The sequence below is a fragment of the Sceloporus occidentalis genome, unplaced genomic scaffold, assembly GCF_023333645.1.
Source record: "Sceloporus occidentalis isolate IW3139 unplaced genomic scaffold, rSceOcc1.0.p SCAF_24, whole genome shotgun sequence".
NCBI lineage: Eukaryota > Metazoa > Chordata > Lepidosauria > Squamata > Phrynosomatidae > Sceloporus > Sceloporus occidentalis.
In genome coordinates, this window is record NW_028317004.1 from 12,582,009 (window position 1) to 12,601,327 (window position 19,319).

General features: G+C 36.6%; 1 protein-coding gene and 1 non-coding gene across 4 annotated transcripts in view; both read right to left on the reverse strand.

The window, feature by feature from the left end:
• The window catches only part of LOC149300638 (zinc finger protein GLIS3-like), a 128,586-nt gene that overhangs the window by 56,726 nt on the left and 52,541 nt on the right, over positions 1–19,319 (reverse strand). The gene's annotated exons all lie outside the window — the stretch shown is intronic.
• On the reverse strand, positions 13,027–13,156 carry LOC149300639 (small nucleolar RNA SNORA35). The gene has a single exon (XR_016272308.1). It is a non-coding gene; the product is annotated as a small nucleolar RNA SNORA35 (small nucleolar RNA).

The window sequence follows — 19,319 nt, forward strand, 5'->3', positions numbered from 1 at the left end:
AAATAAGAAAAAAACCAAGGTATAGGTAGTGGTTACATTTAATTTTACACATACACAAAGCATTTCTAGTTAGTAAAGAGAAACCCTTTGTCCCGCTTGTAGGTCATAACAGTAAAAATATGAGTTAAGAGGGTATACGCCATGAACATAGAATGGTCTTCAAAAAATAGATCTACAATTGGATCATAAGTCATAAGGTATAGAACAGAAATGATCGTTCCACCTTTTTTTGTTTAGGGATAAGTATAGGCTTCCCTGCTAACCTTTTTCTATGTGACCTCCCTAGATATGATCTCTTATTTGGTAGGTATTTATAGACGTATGACTGAGATCCTAGGTTAAAATAACTTGTTCTGTTGATAAATGATTTGCTTGGTGGAAAGGCAGAAACAGCCGCAATTAAAATAAACTATGCCAGGAAAGTAAGCCAAAGCCTACATATGAACAGCAGTAATCTGCCGTACACACAGTAGCATGATAGGCATGCGCTTATCTGATTGGCACTGCTTGTGCACTTTATTTGGACTATTTACATTTAGGCTTGTAACAGAAGTGCTTTCAAAGGGTTTGTCTCATGTGTCCCCTAGATTATTCTGCTTCAGTACATGAACCCATTATGTTGTAGATTTCTGAGATTGTTACAGTATTATAAAAAAAAAACCATAACACTGTTTGACCTTCACCATAAAACTTAGTTAAATAGTATTGTGTACAATGTTAATTTTTACTGTACGCTGTTCGGACATTCAGCACTCCGTAGCACTTTAAGTTCTTAGGAGGTGATCATGGGCATATCTTTAAAAATATCGGGTCCTTCATAAATTCTGTTTTCCCGGACTCAGGACTGGATTTAAAATGGGCCATGGTAATTTAAGGCCACCGGCACACAGACTACAGCTAGACACAAGCAGTGGCAGGGTATACTTTCACATCAGCTGCCTTTATATATATTTATATATATATATATATATATATACTCACTATATTATTAAGCAGCCTTGATGGTGTGTGAGAAAGAGGACGTAACAAGTAGTATATAACATAACAATTTGACTTATAGAAACAACAGGTGAGAAGGCGCTCAAACGAGCTTACACCAATAGGTTGTGAAGCATAAATACCATGGAGGTTTTCTAATGGGCCTGTGTCTATCAAAATACTTTCCATAATAAATATATTGCCTGCCTAATCTTATGCTTTACTTCCATGAGATGATGTGTTCACTACCTTTAGATTTAGCTCACTGAACTGGTTTAATTTTTATAATACAAAATGATTGGCAGCCTGTTTTAGGTGGCTTGAAACTCAATATGCTGAAATCACACATTTTTTTGACGTTTCAGATAAAATACCTCGCAAACTAAACTGAGGGAATCTGCCTCCTATCTAGTCCCTTGCAGCATAATTTGTGACACAAGGTCGTGTACTTGCAAGGGTCTGACTTCAAGCTGCATGAAGTAATCCAGGCCCACCTGAATTGGCTGGGAACAAGCCAGTAGTCCCTTTACTAAACTAAACTCAGCTACCACCAAAATTACCTTCAAAGTCAACTTACATTGACTGAATTAGCAGTAAACCACTATAAAGAGCAATTCACTTATTCACAGAAATTCAACTTGAGTTGAGTTAAACACCATTATTCTTGATAGTGTTACCCAATATGTCTACCAACTTGGTTACTGATGTACTGGTTTTAAAGATTCACACTCAGTGTCATATTCTGGCCTTGGGTGTCTAAGACTAGGCCTAGGGTGACAGTTCCAGAAATGCCATATAACATGGAACTCCCTGTTGAGCCACTGCTCAATGGGCTGGTTAAAAAGGGGAGAACACTGGTGTCCCTTTCCTTGTGAGCAATGCAATATTACCACAGGGTCCCGTAACACCAAGTTAGGGACCCCACTGTGCACCCTCCTGCCTCCGAGCGGGCTGATCCAAAAAATGTTTCTACACCACACCATCACTGTGTCTAGTTGCAAGAAATTGGATCTTTAAAGGGAATGCATTAAACTACAAGTCCGGAGCGCCCATAAACGCTTGCTCCCAGTAATAGTCAGCTATTACACATTATAATGGATTCTCATTTCAGTGAATTGAATGAACTGATCAGAGGGTATTCCATAACACTTCACATTGAATGAACCTTTTTTTTTTTAAGTGTTTTTATTTTTATGTTACAATTTTAGATTCTGCAATTTTTTTTTTAGAATAACTGGAAAATTAGGTTACAGGTATTTTAATGATATCTGATCTTGTAGCTGCATGTAATTAATTAGATGTCCCTCTATACCACTCACAATTGGCATCAAAATATATTTCATTTCTTTTGCCCCAAATTAATACTAATGCAATTCATAAAGCCAGCATTGGTACGCATAGCCCAAAATACACATTTGACTTCCAAAAACACAAATCTCCATAATTCACAACGCTTTCCAGTTTTTCCTTTAAACATTTTGCCTCATTAATGTTGTAATTTAGACATACATGGGGAAAAAAATGTTGATGCTAATTCCTTACGGCTCTTATAATAATACAACATAGTATATAATAAATTCCATGCAGCAAGCAGGTCACAACCATTACAGATTATGTTTTATCACTGCAGCTGTGAATATCAGATAAATCGTGCCCGCGGATGTCTTAAAGGAGAGTATAACCCAAAATTCTGTCATCGGTACAATCACCAAGGTTAAAAATGGACTCGACAAACAACCCTACATAGCTTGTAATAAAATGCATACCAATACTGCACCCCACTGAATTCTTTATAAGCACAGCCTTATGTTAGCAGCACATAAAAAAGACCCTTTCCCCTTTTATTCTGTCTACAAAGCAGTATAAATAATGTTAAACATATGGTGCAATGCATAATTCAGTATCTCATGAAACAAAAACTTCAAATCGATAAAACGTCCTCATTGGAATCCATTACTGTCTGTCTTATGCTTGGTTACAAAGTTTAGGAAGACCACAAAATGTCATTGGGAAGTGTCAAGTCTTAAAAAAAGGTTAATAGCTTCAAATAGGCTTTCCTGAACTTGGAGACATAAGGAAACCTTTTTTTTTTTTTTTAGGGGAAATAGAGAAATATCGGCTCTGATAAACACTTTGCCACTGTTGTAAGCCTGGGATTTTTAAGACACATCTGCTTCATATTTTCTTCTCCGTTTACCTGGTTTCATGCACAGCATTTAGGGGCCTTTTTAACGTAGCTCACAAATCAAAGGCATTTAAAGAATAGAAAGAAAAAAAGAAAAAAAGAAAAGAAAGATGAATGGGCTTACGACTCTAAACGTGAAAAGCGGGATATCAATCACTAGTTATCATTTATATGTCTCCTGAGAGAGAGAGAAAAGCGAACGTTCAAAGACATTTTATTCAAACTATGGATGTTATCAATACAACCTGTTTAGCCCAGAGGGGACTACAAAACCTTACAAAGCAATCTCTGATACTGTTTTAGAACAGCTTTTCATATAGGATTAACAGTCTTCTCTGTGTTATAGGTCAGTAGTAATATTTTTTTAACAATACTTGGCATTTTAAACAGTTTTAGATTTTCACAATCCCAAATAAAGTTGTTTTTTTTTTTAGTTATTTATTAAATGAAATGTACAGCATAGGAGGCGCTTAACCTCACTTACGGTTACAAAAAATCTTACATCATTCTGTAGGGTGAGATTAGCCAACCGGTTGAGAAAAGTGCCAGGGCCATCTCATAACTGACCGTCCGGCACTGGTTAGCAGCATGCGGTTATTGGAGCCGAACCACAAATAAAGGGATAATACGCTGTTTATCTTATTTATTTCTATATTTTATATCCAAACAAAAAATGGAGCCGTGTTTTTGTAACACACTCCTATCATTAAACCCTTAGGATTAGAAGCCATGGCTTATATATGAACACACTCTGCCCAACCTTATAAAAGCAAATTCTAAGATGTTTATTTATAAACCCTAACATTTTACAGGGCTACAATTTTGAGGGAAAACACAACTCCAGTCATAGTCAGTTTACGGTACGGAAACTGACTCTACAGAACCTGCCGCAACAAGTGACCAAAGTGATTGGGCCAATAAAGAAACATAGAATTTGATGGCAGATAACCATTCAGCCTATTGTTCCCATTGTAAAGAAGCCCTGGTCCTGTCTTAGATTCAGCATAGCTTTATGTATATCCCACGTTTGCTTAAATTCGCTCATATTAGCCTCTACCACTTCTGATAGGAGGCTGCTCCATTTATCTACCACCCTGTTGCTAAAGTAAAACGCCTGTACATTACATCTAAACCTCTGAACCTCTAGTCTTAGATCATGATATTGTGTTCTAACACTTTTCTTCCTTTGAAGTAAACTTCCCTCCTGTAATACGGTCCTTATTTTAGTAAATACCTTGGGACTAAACGGACTGCTTATAATTAACACCTGTTAACACATGACCTATCATGTTTTTAAAACCAAGAGCAACGAGAATGAAAAAACTTTTGATTCCACAACAACATAATAGAACTGTGAATTAAACTCCAGGGTTATCTGGCTGCATTTCATGCTTCATTTGGACTGATCCCTGATTATTATTTCAGCTCTGGATAAAGCTATATAGAATTCGTCAGCCAGCTATTTTTTTTTTGTAAGAAGACGAGTTTCTGTAAAAACTTCTAAAAAAAAAAAAAAAAAAACCAGTACAAAAGTATTGGTCAGAAAGGACAGGTAGGAAAGTTTTAGGAATCGTGACAAGTGAATAGTTAACTGTCTCTGGAAACTAATTACTACTGATGTAAGTGATCTTATTTTCACTAATGTGTTAAAAAGCTTACAAATAGTAGATTATGTCACATTTAGAAGTAGGATAAGTAAGTTCTTAGGAGAATTCCAAATGTCCCTTTTCCTCTACTTTTTCTGAAAACAAAGGACCTTTTATTCTTTGCACCTTGACCTCTTAGGATAAATGATCATTAGATAAAGTGACTAGTTAATTAAAATAACTAGTAAAATGAACATTCATATAGATTGTAAGCTTGTGACCCTCTTTGCCTAACAAATTGTTAGTGCTATCTAAATAAACGTAGTAATTGTATCAGGTTTACATCCCAATTACTGTATAAACCAGTCAACTGATCATGTTTCTGACCCCTACAAGAAGCTTTTTTTTTCTTTTGTGTGTACGTTCACCTGCAATACATAAAGTGATTCGGGCACCAAGGGCTTTATACAGCATTTACACCACCACTGGATTATTTTCTTGCTTTGAACAATGTACTTCGGCATCGTGTTGCCCAAATTGCCGCCCAAGTGTTGTTGTTCATATTTCTGAGCCATTTGGTTTTAGCACCAGGCATATTAAATAATATTGTTTGTATAAATCTAGAAAATGTAAGCGGTTTGGAAAAGAAACAAATCCTTCAGTAGCTACAAAAAGTTTACAAAAAAAGTTCTATACTCTTGTCAGTATTCTGTATATGACTTATTTTTCTTTTACTTTATTTTTCTTATTATGAAGTGTTTATGACCTTTCTGCTAAGGTCCATTTTAATTTTTGTTCTCCCTTGTTTGGTCTAGGAATATTAAAAAAAAAAATCAGAAATATATTATTGTCATTTTTCTGCATTTGTTAAATAACCAGACATCATTAAACAAATCATGGGAACCAATCATGGGAAAGTAGACATTTTGGAATGTAATGTTCCCTACATTCTTTGCATTAGTCGGCGAATACAATGGTGTGGAATAAAACACTACCAGAGAAATAAACTTGGCATTCTCCACAGGCACAGTTGGTAGCTAAGCCAGTCGCTGGTGCTTTATTGTATTCTACAACTGCAAAGCAAATGTGCTAGGAGCACTATTATGTCTCCAATAAGATAAGCGGAAACATTTGAGCTTCGGATTGTAGTGAAATGCCTTGACTTTATTAATCAAAGGACGATGATTTCAAACACATAAATCATTTTTTAGATAGCAGAATCATTAGGTACATTGTTTTCATGCCAAAAGGCTACATGTTGGGGATAACAAAATAACAATCTCATCTGTGTGTGTTGTAGTATGACATAATCAAATTCCACCGAAGCCAATTTCCCTAACTTTACCTAAATGTAATAGAAAATAAACTGTGTAATATTCTTGCAAGTAATTAAGGACAGAATATTGTCCCTGACGGCCCCACTATATTATAATGCATATTAAAATACTCTGAGTACTTTAATATGTATTGTTCAAAAGCGAAGCAGCCAATCAGTGGCCAGAAAAGTCAATGGAAGCACTTTCTGTGCATGCTCTCTGGAGTCCGAATACGCCTGCAGCGTTCGCCAAGCCAGCACTGGAGTTGACTGTAAGTAAGTTTATCACATGTAGGGAGATTAGTTCAATTCACGGAAATAGCTGGGGGGGTGGGGGAAGGGAGCAAAAGGGTATTCTTGTATTCACAAAAGGGATACCGTGTACATTTAAACAAAAGTGTGACACTAAGTATCATACTAATTAAAGTGCATATGATGGCGTGTAGTCCCTTAAAAGAATCCACTTTCATTCCTTCAACAAGCAGTGTTGTTAGCAAGTTGCCACCAATGCCACCAAATCCATGATCTGCAGACACTACTATAACATAAAGCCCAGCTTAACCATTTACACTTTACAAGTAAATGCTACCTACTACTTACATTTTAGTGAAAGACTTTTTTACAGACATGGCAAGAGAGATTTCATTTACAAGAAATACATCTGAATAATTACAATTCCGCTGAAACCAATGACATTGTTTCTTTATAGCTACAGAATTTTCAAGCAACTTAAGTGGCTCACCTCAAGGCTCTGCCATGCGGTCATATTTAATTAGTTGATGAATCATTAGTTCCATTTCTATTCCATCACAGATCATCATTAAGTCCCCCTTTACTTAACAAAAGCACATATTATTTTTGTGGGCTCCTTGCGCTGGTGTCAGTCCTTCAAAGTGTTGGAATAAGTTCCACCATCATCTCATGACCAATGATTTTCCCAAAAGGTCACCAACACAGAGTGAGTGCTTCACTTCCCAATGACTTCAGTTGCTTGGAATTCACTGGTAAAGCATAAGCTTTCATTTGGTCAACTGGGAGAGATGTGGTCATCTAATGTATGTGAAAATCATTCGTTTGCCAATGTTTGTGTCTAAGAAAAAAATTTTGGCAGTAGATTTTAAAAATGCCAACTTACATTTCTTCATATTAATGGCATTTAAAAAAAAAATTTCCTTTGTTTTTGCCAAACCCCAACACTTTTTTGTTTTAAAATGAAAGACTATCCATAAATTGTCTTAGCAATACAAGCTACATTGCAAATCACTTGGTCTTTAATAGAGGCTTTTAAAACTAAGCAGATGCTGCATATATTTTAAGATAAAAATATATTTTTTAATGTCTTAGTAAATCTTCTCTTTGTATATTTATGTGCAATGGTACAAATGCCACTTTTTAAAAAAAAAAATAACAAATAATTTTGACTGTAGCCAGTATGTGCATATTCTGAAAGCCCAGTGTCCGTGATATTTAAAGCAATGAAGTATGATAATCTTATTTTGCATTTTTTATTCTGGATCACCCAATCTTAACACTGCAATGGTAAGCATTTCCCTTTAATATTGTATTTTATTTGTTCTTGATATACATAGAAACATTTATATTGATGGAAGCTAAAACATAAGAAATAAATCACATCAGTTTAATGCAAAAAGAGACGGTAGATTCACAGTGTTAAAGCCCACCTTGGCAAAAAGTTAAAACGCTTAGTTTGTGGTTATTAAAAGTAAGCATGAACATGGATTTTCAGAGTTTTGTTTCAGGGAACGCATTAAATTAAAGTATTCTTTGAGCTAAATGGCTTGACCTCAGCGGTAGAAAGAATGCAGGGAACGTTAATATCTCAGAGCAGCAGAATCCACAGAGATCCCTTTTTGCCTTTGAATTTCCTTAGCAATTAAGTGGTGATCTTTATACAATATTATCAATGGTTTTCCCAACATGACCATAAAAAAAAAGCAAGGTTTTCACGCCTAGTATGTTCTCTACCGATAAGAATGTACAAGGCATTGACAGAATGTATTGTATATATTTGTTCATACATTATTATTAATATTCTGATAATTTATTGAATAATGTAGCGCAATCATAGACTGAATATGCATTTTGTCACACTTTTTAAAACTTACTGTCATAGTCAGAATTGTATTGGCAATGCTAAGTTCTCAATGCTTTACCTTTGTACTTAAAAACTCTGTTAATGATCTATATGGCAATAAACCATATATATGTATTTTTTGTATAAACATAAATTGAAAATGATAAGATTGGGGAAGCTGTTTTTGCCAGCGGTGAATGGGCAAATGAACCTGATGGTTCTGCCGCCATCATGTTAAGCTGTAACAGCTCCCTTATGATTGGGAGGATCAGATAACAACCACACTGTGTAACAACAATTACACATTGAAAACAATGGCTAATGGCCCAGTGTGTGCCAGTAAACTGAATGCTTTGTTGTTAATTGATCTGCAGACAGTTACCAAATCCAGAAAAACAAGCACATCAACTTCATGTGTTTCAACAAACTGGCCTTATCAGTTATTAAATCATATGTTGTTGGCTGTGTGAAACACACGTTTACTAAAACTTTATGAATTAGCTTATGACATCAAGATTGTAAGCTTGCGAGCAGGGCTCTCCACCTAATGTATCGGTTTGTCTTAGTCTGTCATCTTGTCAGACGCCTTGAATATATGTATTGTATTAAGCGCTGCATATATTGTTGGCGCTTTATAAATAAAAGATAATAAAGGATAATAAATAATCTATTTCTTTCATTCAGTAACAGTCCCTCTACATGAAATGTGAAAAGAAACCTGCTTGCAAGAGATAAAGATGGGTAGACAGTGGGTGCAATCGCCAGGGCTCACCAGACCGCCTTCTCTGCTTGTTTGGAAGCTACAGGCGGTAGTGGCGTTGTCACTGAACAACACACACTCACGTCACACACAGTGCACATAAATGTAGCGTGACCCTAGGGTGTTTTATGACAAACTGGAAATCACTGTCCCTGTGAAATCAGCCCCCAAAAAATGCTCGAGTGCTTGATTAATGTTTATTCAATATACATTGATTCCTGGCACAACGTAAACCTTTCACTTGCCAGTTAAAAATACTACATGAGTCTCGGTAAACGTATGAATCCTGATCATCGGTAAACATTTATTTGTTATTCGCTGATTTATTGACACTTAAACCTCCTGTATAGTATTGAGATGTCGGAATGATTGCTCTAAGGCAAGCCAGCCAAGTAAGGAATCAATGCATGGGATCTACGGGACAGTTTTTTTAAGGTTTAATACTTTGAAGTGGTTTATTCAGCCCTTTTCTAGTATGGCAAAGTGATGCTGAATATCAGTCTCCCTCAGATTTCTGTACCTTTTTTTAGCACTATGGTGACTTGTTACTATGTTCATCCCTTTGTCTTCAAAATGGGGTTCAATGTAACTAGAGGATGCATAACCTGTTACCAGGGCTTAGAAATCCCACTCCTCGACACACAGAAATGTTAATTATGTGACTCCTGAGAGTTTTACAATTGACTAAACCATTCACTAAAGTAGAAAAATTGTCGTTGAAAAGAGGCCGCGTGACTAGTTTGTGCCTCAAACTGGACGGGTCCTGTGAAGAAAATGTGAACGTTTGAAGGATAAATGGTGTAATACGATATTGCGTTTTAAACAGGCTGACAAGCGTAGATGAAAAGTAATGACTTGATCTTGTCCCTTCAAAATGACATAGATCTTTTTGTGCAATTAAACAAGATGAAGTGAAAGCCCTAAAGCACCATGTTCAGCCAACTATTACAGATTGATGGCTTTGCCCGGTTTCTACTAACAGCTAGTAAAAAGCAGAAAGGCTAAGCAAGCAACATACAGCAAAAGAAAAGTGTTAAAAAAAGCAAATAAGGGAAAATGTAGAATTAATGACTTGCAAGCAGAATAATTAACTTTACTGTCTGCAGATCCTGCCCATTCGGAACCATAGGACTTCTGCCTTTCAGTAATGCCAGCCAAATACATCAATACCGCCTAATGTATCGGTTTGTCTTAGTCTGTCTATCCTCGTCTTGTCATACCCCTTGAATATATGTATTGTATTAAGCGCTGCGTAAATTGTTGGCGCTATATAAATTAAAGATAATAATAACAAAAATAATGTAGAATACACAAATATTTCTCAGAAGTGCCTTTTCCCAACCTAACTCTATCACATAACCTTTTCTTTTTCTTCTATATAATTTCTTTTGAAATGCACATCACATATTCATTTCAACGTTTTTGTTCTAGCCCCTTTTCTTTTATATTATGTCCGAGGTCATTCTGAAGCACCTTAATCACTCTAAGATGTTCTCCAAATGTGTCATGCTCAGAGAGGTCAATATGTTGCTTTTGTGAACGTAGTTTTGCGAGATGGCATGAGCACACATTCCATAGCATTTTGTACAAAGCTTTTGATTGCCCAAAGTCAGTAATCTCTATGTAAGTCAGTACCACTGACAGAGGGTAATGCAGTAATTGGTACCAAACACTCTCCCTCCTTATACAAACTCTCTCGCCCCCCCCTCTCTCTCATAGGTGATTACTGGTTCTCTGGGGCACTTGTTCTACCGAGATGGAGTGGTGTTCTTCTTTGCCCACTACCCTACCTCACTCTGCCAGCTTCTTACCCTCCTTGTCTAGCTAGGTCTGTCTCAACCCATTTATCTGACTAACCCTACCTCCCCACCAGGCTCCAGCCTACTCCTCTCCTATACGGAGAAGGAAGGGGGGACCTCTGGGTCAGCAGATCTAGCCCTTAACTAGAATTCCCCAGACTGTGTGCTGTTCTTATTATGTTAATATACATTTGCATAATTCAGCTATGCCACCACGAATCTGGCACACAATCTGTCACCCACTAAAAAGTCCACACTACATGGCAACACATTATTCATATTGTAAATCACACTCAGTAAGAATACTTTTTATTGTCGAATTCCTCTGGAACCAATGTATAGGCACCAAGTACATAGCCACTGCGTAGGGATAAAGAAATGTTCAAACTGGCTGTGTACATATTTGACATTCTTAAAATAATAGTAATTTTTATTAGCCTGTTACTCTAAGCAACCTGTGCCTGAGAGGAACCAGGTCATCAATCTGAAATGACCCCTAAATAGCATCACAGCTTGGGCAGTATTATTATTATTATACAACTTTATCCAAACTACGAAGTAGTACTTTTTACACATTTTTTGATTCTAAATATTCTACACTCAATGTGAATGGAAAATAAAAATCATTTTTTAAACATCATTTTGTGCTCTTACAGTAATTTTGCATTTCTTGAACTCTTTCTCATCCGATAATTTATTTTTATAACAGCTATGAGGAATGTGTTATATCACTGATTGGATAAGTAAGAACACATGTTTCTTAAACTCATTACTATCAAAAGTAATACATTTGATGACATTTCAAATAATTCTATCATATTGTTTAATATATATATATATATATATATATATAAAACAATATATATATATATATATATATATATATATCGGTATATATATATATTTTTTTTTTAAATAAGCTTTTGGTCCCAACATTGTTCCTTTAATTTTTGATGCCTTACTTTCAATGAAAATCCCCATTTGAAAACAGTTATAATAGTATCAATATGAAATCAATTTAAAAAGAAAAAAAGATTTTAAATGGAAATAATCTAATGTATTATTATTATTCACAAAATGATCCCATAAACATCAAGTGTCAAAAAGATGTGCAATAAGTACTTCCAACTATTACATTGCACTGTATAACTTCCTTAAATATAACTTTCTCATATGACCAAAGTACAAAGAATCTGTTGAGATGCCTACATATACTCTTATGTAGGATTTCAGTATTCATTATGACAATATATTTGTTTGCAAATTAAAAGTCAATCACTATTCTGACTTAAAAGTGTATTTTAAAAGCAGATCTCTCCTTTAAAAAATGCACGCATCAATACATTTGAATAGCAGTGAAGGACATTTTTTGCTGATGCAAACAAATATTAGATCATTATTGTACTAAGGAGGAGATTGGCCTTACATTGTTCGAGACGTAAAATCATGCATGTTGTGGTGTTTAACCCCTTCGTGACAAAGGCTGATTTTACTTTTTGTACCCTTCGTGACAATGGCTGTTTTATCGTTTCTGCGGTGTTTGTGTTTAGCTGTAATTTTCGCTTAACCCATTTACTAAACCCACACAAGTTATATATTGTTTTTTTCAGGACAAGAAGGGCTTTCTTCAGACACCAATTTTTTTCATATGATGTAATTTCCTATAATAAAAATAATAAAATATGACGAAAAATTGAAAAAAAAACACATTTTCTCACTTTTATTTGAAAAATCTTTTATTCATCATAAAAAACTACTGAAAAAACCTGCTAAATAGATTCTACTATTTGTCCCGAGTTTAGAAATACCCAATGTTTTTATGTTTTTTTGCTTTCTTCTACACGTTATGGGGCAATAAGTACAAGTAGCGTTTTGCTAATTCAAAACCATTTTTCTCTGAATCTGGTAATTCTGTCTCTATGTGGTATTTGGGGCATCTTTGAAGCCAGCAAATTAAATTTACCCCACCAAACCATATATTTTTGAAAACTAGACACCCCAGGGTATTTTAGATGCTGATAGTTTAACCCTTTCCATGCACTAATCCTACCACCAACCCTTGTCAAAGTTTGGGATAGTAATTGTTTTTGGTGTTTTTTTCACATACTTTGTACTTCAGGTGTGAAATTACAGCTCCTGGTATATGTCACTGTCCCACAACACCCCGATATGTGTTCAGCAACATCTCCTGAGTACATTGATACCCCACATGCATGGGTTTGTCAGATTGTTTGGGGGCAAAAGGGCCACATTTGGAACATGAGCAATTCAAATTCAGTAGGAATTTTACATCTGGGTAAAGAAAAATGCTTGTACCCAACTATCAGTAGGGACAGGTTACAAGAAAGCCTGGCCTATCTCCAAGAAGGGATTTGATCTAGCACCTTAAGTGGTCCCTCATGCCACGGAATGGACACAGGGGTCACTTGACAGTGCAAATAAAAACGCTTAAAAATGGTGGAGCAAATAAAAGCTAAAAAACAGTAAATGTAACAAAAAATAAAAAAAAAATACAAAAATGGAGCAGGAACAAAAAAAAAATTAAAAATGGGAAACTGTGTGATACAGCTTGAAGCAGTCACCGACACAGAGTGCAGGTTTTCCAGGGCAATCTGGACAGTAAAATGTGGTGTCCTTTCTTTGCCCCCTGCTGTAGCATACCCTGCATCTCTTTTGGGGATTCTGCTTCTTTGCTGTAGGGGGGATTTTAAAAATAAAATGGGTAGCCCCAATTCTGTTGGTTCCCATCACTACTTGGGGACCAGGTGCATCACGGTACAAGATACCTGAAATTACTTCGAGCTGAAACTGCAAAAAAGACAGCTTCAGCCCAGTGTCTGCTTTTTTGTGCAGCAAAAAAGCGTTATAGGTTGCAATTTGCATTAGATAAATTGCAACCTTCTTGTACCAGGCCTTTGTCTTCCTCATAATGAGGTAGGGCTGTAGGAGTTGATCTGACAGATCAACTCCACCCATGTGCTTGTTATAGGCCCTGATGCACACTGGCTTTGTAGTGACCCCAGCTCTGCCACGGACAGAAACCTCCACGGTTCTCTCATCGTGGATGGTGCTCAGCATGCACACCTCTTTTCTGTCCTTGAACTTCAATGCCAAAAGCTCCTCTTGGCGTAGAGCTGAGGTCTCCCCCTTTCCTAGCCGGGTTCGTACCAGGCGTTGTGGGAAACCCAAGCGGTTCTTTTTTATAGAACCGCAAGCTACCGTATCGAAACAATACAGCAGCTTGAACAAAGGGACGCTTGTATAGAAGTTATCTACATACAAGTGGTAGCCTTTGTTCATAAGGGGGAATATTAGGTCCCAAACAATCTTGGCACTGGTGCCCAGATGATCTGGGCAACCTGGAGGGTCAAGGTAGCTATCCTTACCCTCGTATACCCGGAAGGCATGAGTATATCCTGTCTCGCTCTCGCAGAGCTTATACACCTTCACTCCATACCTGGAGCGCTTGGAAGGAATATACTGCTTGAATCCCAACCTTCCTTTATATTTCATTAGGGATTCATCCACGCAGATATTCTTTCCAGGTGTATAAACCTCTGGAAACCTGGCAGCGAGATGGGTAATCAGGGGGCGGATTTTGTACAGCCTATCAAACTGGGGGTCCTCCTTAGGGGGGCACAGGCTGTTGTCGCTAAAATGCATGAAACGAAGAATCATTTCATACCTTTGCCTAGTTATAGTTTGGGCAAAAATGGGGGTACTAAAGATGGGGCTGGTGCTCCAGTAGGAGCGGATGGAGGGCTTTTTTATAATGCCCATTAACATTGTGAGTGCCCAGAATTGAAGAAATTCTGGCACGTCAATGGGAGTCCATGGCTGTTTTGCCCAAAAAGAATTAGGGCTAGCAGCACGGTGCTGCTGGGCATAAATGTTTGTTTGTGTGACAATGTCTCCCAAGACATCGTCTCCCAAAAAAACCTGCACAAATTGCAGTGGAGTGAATCCTGTAACATCAATATTGATGCCAGGAATTCCAGAAAAAGGAGGGATAGCTGGCTTGTACCTATTAGGCGCTACCCATGCCTCTGGTGCACTGCCACGACTACGTGTGGTAGGCGTCCTAACAGCCACAGATACATCACTAGATGTATCTGTGAACTGACCAACGTCAAAATCTGATGCTGTATCAGTGGCCTCAGAATCTGTGGCCAAAAAGGCATACGCCTCCTCAGCCGTATACCGCTGCATGGTAAGAATTGCAGCAAAAATAGTGGGGAAGGAAAGGGTTAATGGCTATAATAAAAAAAAAAAATAAACCTAAAAAAAAGTAAAAAAAACTAAAAAAAGTAAAAAAACATGTAAAAAAAACAAAAAACCCAAAAACAATTGCCACTATGCAAGATCACTGTTTATGCAGTGATCAATAGCAATGAAGGGGTTAATATTATATGGGTGGCTCTTATAAGAGCCTTTGGATCAATATATATATATTTTTATTAGGGAACACACCGATCTGTCTCTCTCCCTCACTAGAAGCAAGTGAAGGAGGGGGGCAGATCCAATACTGATCAAAGGCAATGTTTAGAAAACATTGCCTTTGATTTATCAAATCATGATCACTCTTATGAGTGATCTGACCACTAGGGGTGTTATTCACTGGATGTCCATGACATCCAGCAACACCCCCCCGATGATGTCAGCAGGCTCCGCCCCCCGGCTTGATGGGCGCCGCCATCTTGAAACACCGCGTGTGTTTCGAAGACACCGGCACCGGGAAGGTAAGTTGAGCATTTAGGAAGCGATCGCGAGTCGCTTCCTTTGCTAAACAGGTGTTGCAAAGATGCCTCGATACTGAGGCATCTTAGCAACACCAGCTAAGCAAAGGAAGCGACTCGCGATCGCTTCCTAAACCCGTTTTTCGGCGGCGGGCGCCGCCATGTTTGAAAGACGTGCAGTCTTTCAAACATGTTTTTTTTTTTGCTCCTAGGAGCGATCGGGGGGGGGCGGGCGGGAATGTTTTTTTTGGTGTTGCTCAATGCCTCGATGTCGAGGCATTAGAGCAACACCGTTTGAGTGAAAAAATCGATCACGGATCGATTTTTTCACCCGTTTAAAGACGTGCCGGTCCTGGCACGTCAATTGTCATAATCGTCACGATTTTCAGTGACGTGCCCGGACCGGCAATTGTCACGAAGGGGTTAAAATACATTAATAATGCATTTTCACTTTGACTTTCTTTGCTTTCTTACACATTAAACAGAACTTTCACCACGATTGCCTAATCAGTATTTTAATATCCATAGAACTTGTTGACATAGAGATGAAAAATGAGTTAAAATGAGTCAAAATAGTAGGCTAATATATTCAGAATATCCCATAAATATCCCTGCTTAAAAGAAACTAATTATAACCATTTAAAAGAAGTGAACACATTTTGTAAGGATCTCAGTATGTGTGTTATTTTGGGGGTTTTTAGGGGGATGGGACCAATTTAGAAACAATCTCAATTTAAAATTGGGATATCTGGACATTAATATGACATGTATATTGTCTATATATATAATTTAAGGATAATAATTATAATACTGGGTGATCCCATTTGCAACCCAATAGGCATCATAAATCCAGCTATATATAGATATATTCCAAAATGATGGGTATTTTTGCTAGGGAACTGTTACCCTACTATACAGAAGATAGGCTTTGCCAATCACGAGGGAAGATTGCGAACTTCCAAAAGCTGAGTTAACAACCAACAACCAAAGCCAAAGTGGATAAGTTACAAAGGACACAGTTCAGATCAAACAAATGGTCAGGATGTTGTTTTAACATTTCTGAATACTTCCTTCAGCGGACGTTCATAGGTAGTAAAAAATGTAACCACTTCAGAAAGGCAAGCTTATAAAAAGGTGAATCACAAATTTCTGAATTCATAAACAGGAATGTGATGAACCAAATGAAAGTGTTATTTTTATTTTCTGTGTATACATTGGTAAATGAAAAGAGGTTTTGATATTCCAGTAAATCTATTATTACAGTTTAATTTGTCAAGTATTTTGACAATGTTTCACTACACCTCAAGCATATTTCTTTCCATTTAAAGTGCACTCGTGATCATACATTTGACAAGGTGCTAGATAATGTTATTAAACCTATATAGGGTGAAAGCCAGTTTCCTAACAAACCCGTAAGATCCCAGCCGCGTAGCGATAAAGACTCCACCCCGTAAGCTGCAAGTGTTTCTAATAGACTGTTATCTATCTATCTATCTATCTATCTTTCTTCTGATGTAAAAATATGTTTACGGTTTTGACATTTTATTGGTCGTGTTGATTCTGGGTATCTTAAAATGATTTAATTCATTTTTTTGTTAATTCAACTTTACTAATTTTGAGAATATCCATAACAGCCAATGACAGCAATAGAAGGGAAAGAAAGACGGGCCATGTCTATTGAGTTTCTCCTTAAGAATGGGTCAACCGCGCCATCCAATGCATAGCTAAAGAATGCCCTAAAAGCTAACTAAACAGAATCAGATGTTTAATTGAAGATTGAAGATGTTTTATTTCTTTATCCAGACCAACAGTGACATAAGGGTTATATTTTATTTACCCCGTTTGAATCATATAACTCTTTTTGGTATTTGAATATTATACAACAATGTATATCAGTTATGGGGCTTTCGTGACAGTGGTTCATCTGCTCTGGGTTCTGCACAAACAATATATCATCAAAATGTAATATGTTTTGTTACCTTTAAACACAGCCTTATATAAGCTTGTGTAATCATATGTTTCAAATTGGTATCAATTGGGATAATGGTCCTCATTTTGTATTTTTTTATTCTAGGAATAGCATTTTCCTTTGACATGAATTGGAAATCTCCTTTTAACATGTCATTCTAAGGGTTTGCTTTAAGGTTCAGACTGACTCTGATTATAAAATAGCGTTACGATACCTTATTCTATTAATTTCTGGGAGTCAAGTAAATATATATACATATATATATATAGCTGAAGAAGACATATTACCAAATCAGTGGCCGAAATATTGCTTTATAGGTAAAAAAGATCAATAACATTTGTTTCATTTACTTTTGTCTTTTTTACATTATAAAACATGTGGATTTATCAATCACAAGAAGATGATTTTAGCACAATATATATAATTACCTTATGGAAAAGCAATGATTTGGAACATATCATGTGGAACCAAGAGGGCTGTGTACAAGTACAGCTCAACAGAAAAATAAGGTGTATTACTCGAACAGAAAAACAACCATGACATTTATGTTGTACATAGGTGTAAAAGTTAAGATTGGAGATAATCTTGAAAGTACTCCCAATGAACCATTTTTTGTGCAAGCGAGCAGGTATCATTAGCCACTCTTGAACGCTTGCACAAACCATCACTTGAGCTGGCTAGCAGTGAGTGTAGCATGCATGCGCTCTGGCAAGCAAATGATGTCTGCAAGCTTAGGAGCTTCGGGAGGGGGTAGAAAAGGGCAAGTGCATGGAAAGGGGGTTCTGCAGAATATATGCATTTCCAAGGGGATGAAAATGTAAAGAGGACCATAAAGTGTGCATTAAAGGGTATGGTTGGAGTGTCCCTTTAATAAACTTATGAAACCAATTTGGTAAGCAAATTGCCTTCAATATTATGGAATAAAGGGACTTTCTACTTTCAGTTTCCACTGTGGGAAAACAGCTTTTGAAGTTTTCCCACCTCTATTATGCTATTGACTTGTTGCAAGGGATATACACTAACTGACAAATAAATAGCACAAAAAGTGTCAGCAGGCTTGACGGACTTCTTACTAATGTCATTCTTGCAGAGTCACGGTCAGGTAACTTGGAAAAGCAGGCGAAAATCTGAGATCTTTGCGAGTAAATATGACATTATGTTTTTTTCAATAGCTGCTTTCTTTCACAGATTTTATACCATAGAAGCCATGCAAACAGAGACAAGTGCATTTTCTGATGACGTTAATAATTCTAGATATAACATGCAAATTGTTTTCCAAAATAAAGTAATCTTAGATTGGAGGGCAAGGAAAGTCATTTTCTGATCTAGTAGATAATTATGAGAATTATGAGAATTTATAATTCTATAAAAGTAAAAAGGGATTCACTGTGATAACCATACCCTGTATACCACCAAATTTCCAGGTACTGACCAGGCATAACTAAGGTCCTAACATTGTCCCAAAGATATTGTGAATTATAGAAATCATTAGGTATGGAAGCGTCTGCTCTTTTTTTAATGTAGATTGGAGCAGGAAATATGTATTATTGTATAGGGATGCTACCAATTATTTAGGCTCAATGTCCACTTCCAATCACAATATTATCACATACATTTTGAAGAAAAAATGGTAATAGATCTTTAAAGTCTAATACTGTATTAACTTAATGTAACCGTTATATAAAATATGTTATGTTTAAAAAAGGTCAAGATCAAGGGAGCTTGAAAGGACCAAAGGTTTCTTCTACACTCAGAATCATGAATACATTAATGTTTGTATGTAAATATATATATCCCCTAATTATGGGCTGACGTATGTCTACCAAATATTCCCTAAATCTTCTAAAATACACTATTAAAGGTACACTTCAGCCTTCAAATGCACATTATTGCATA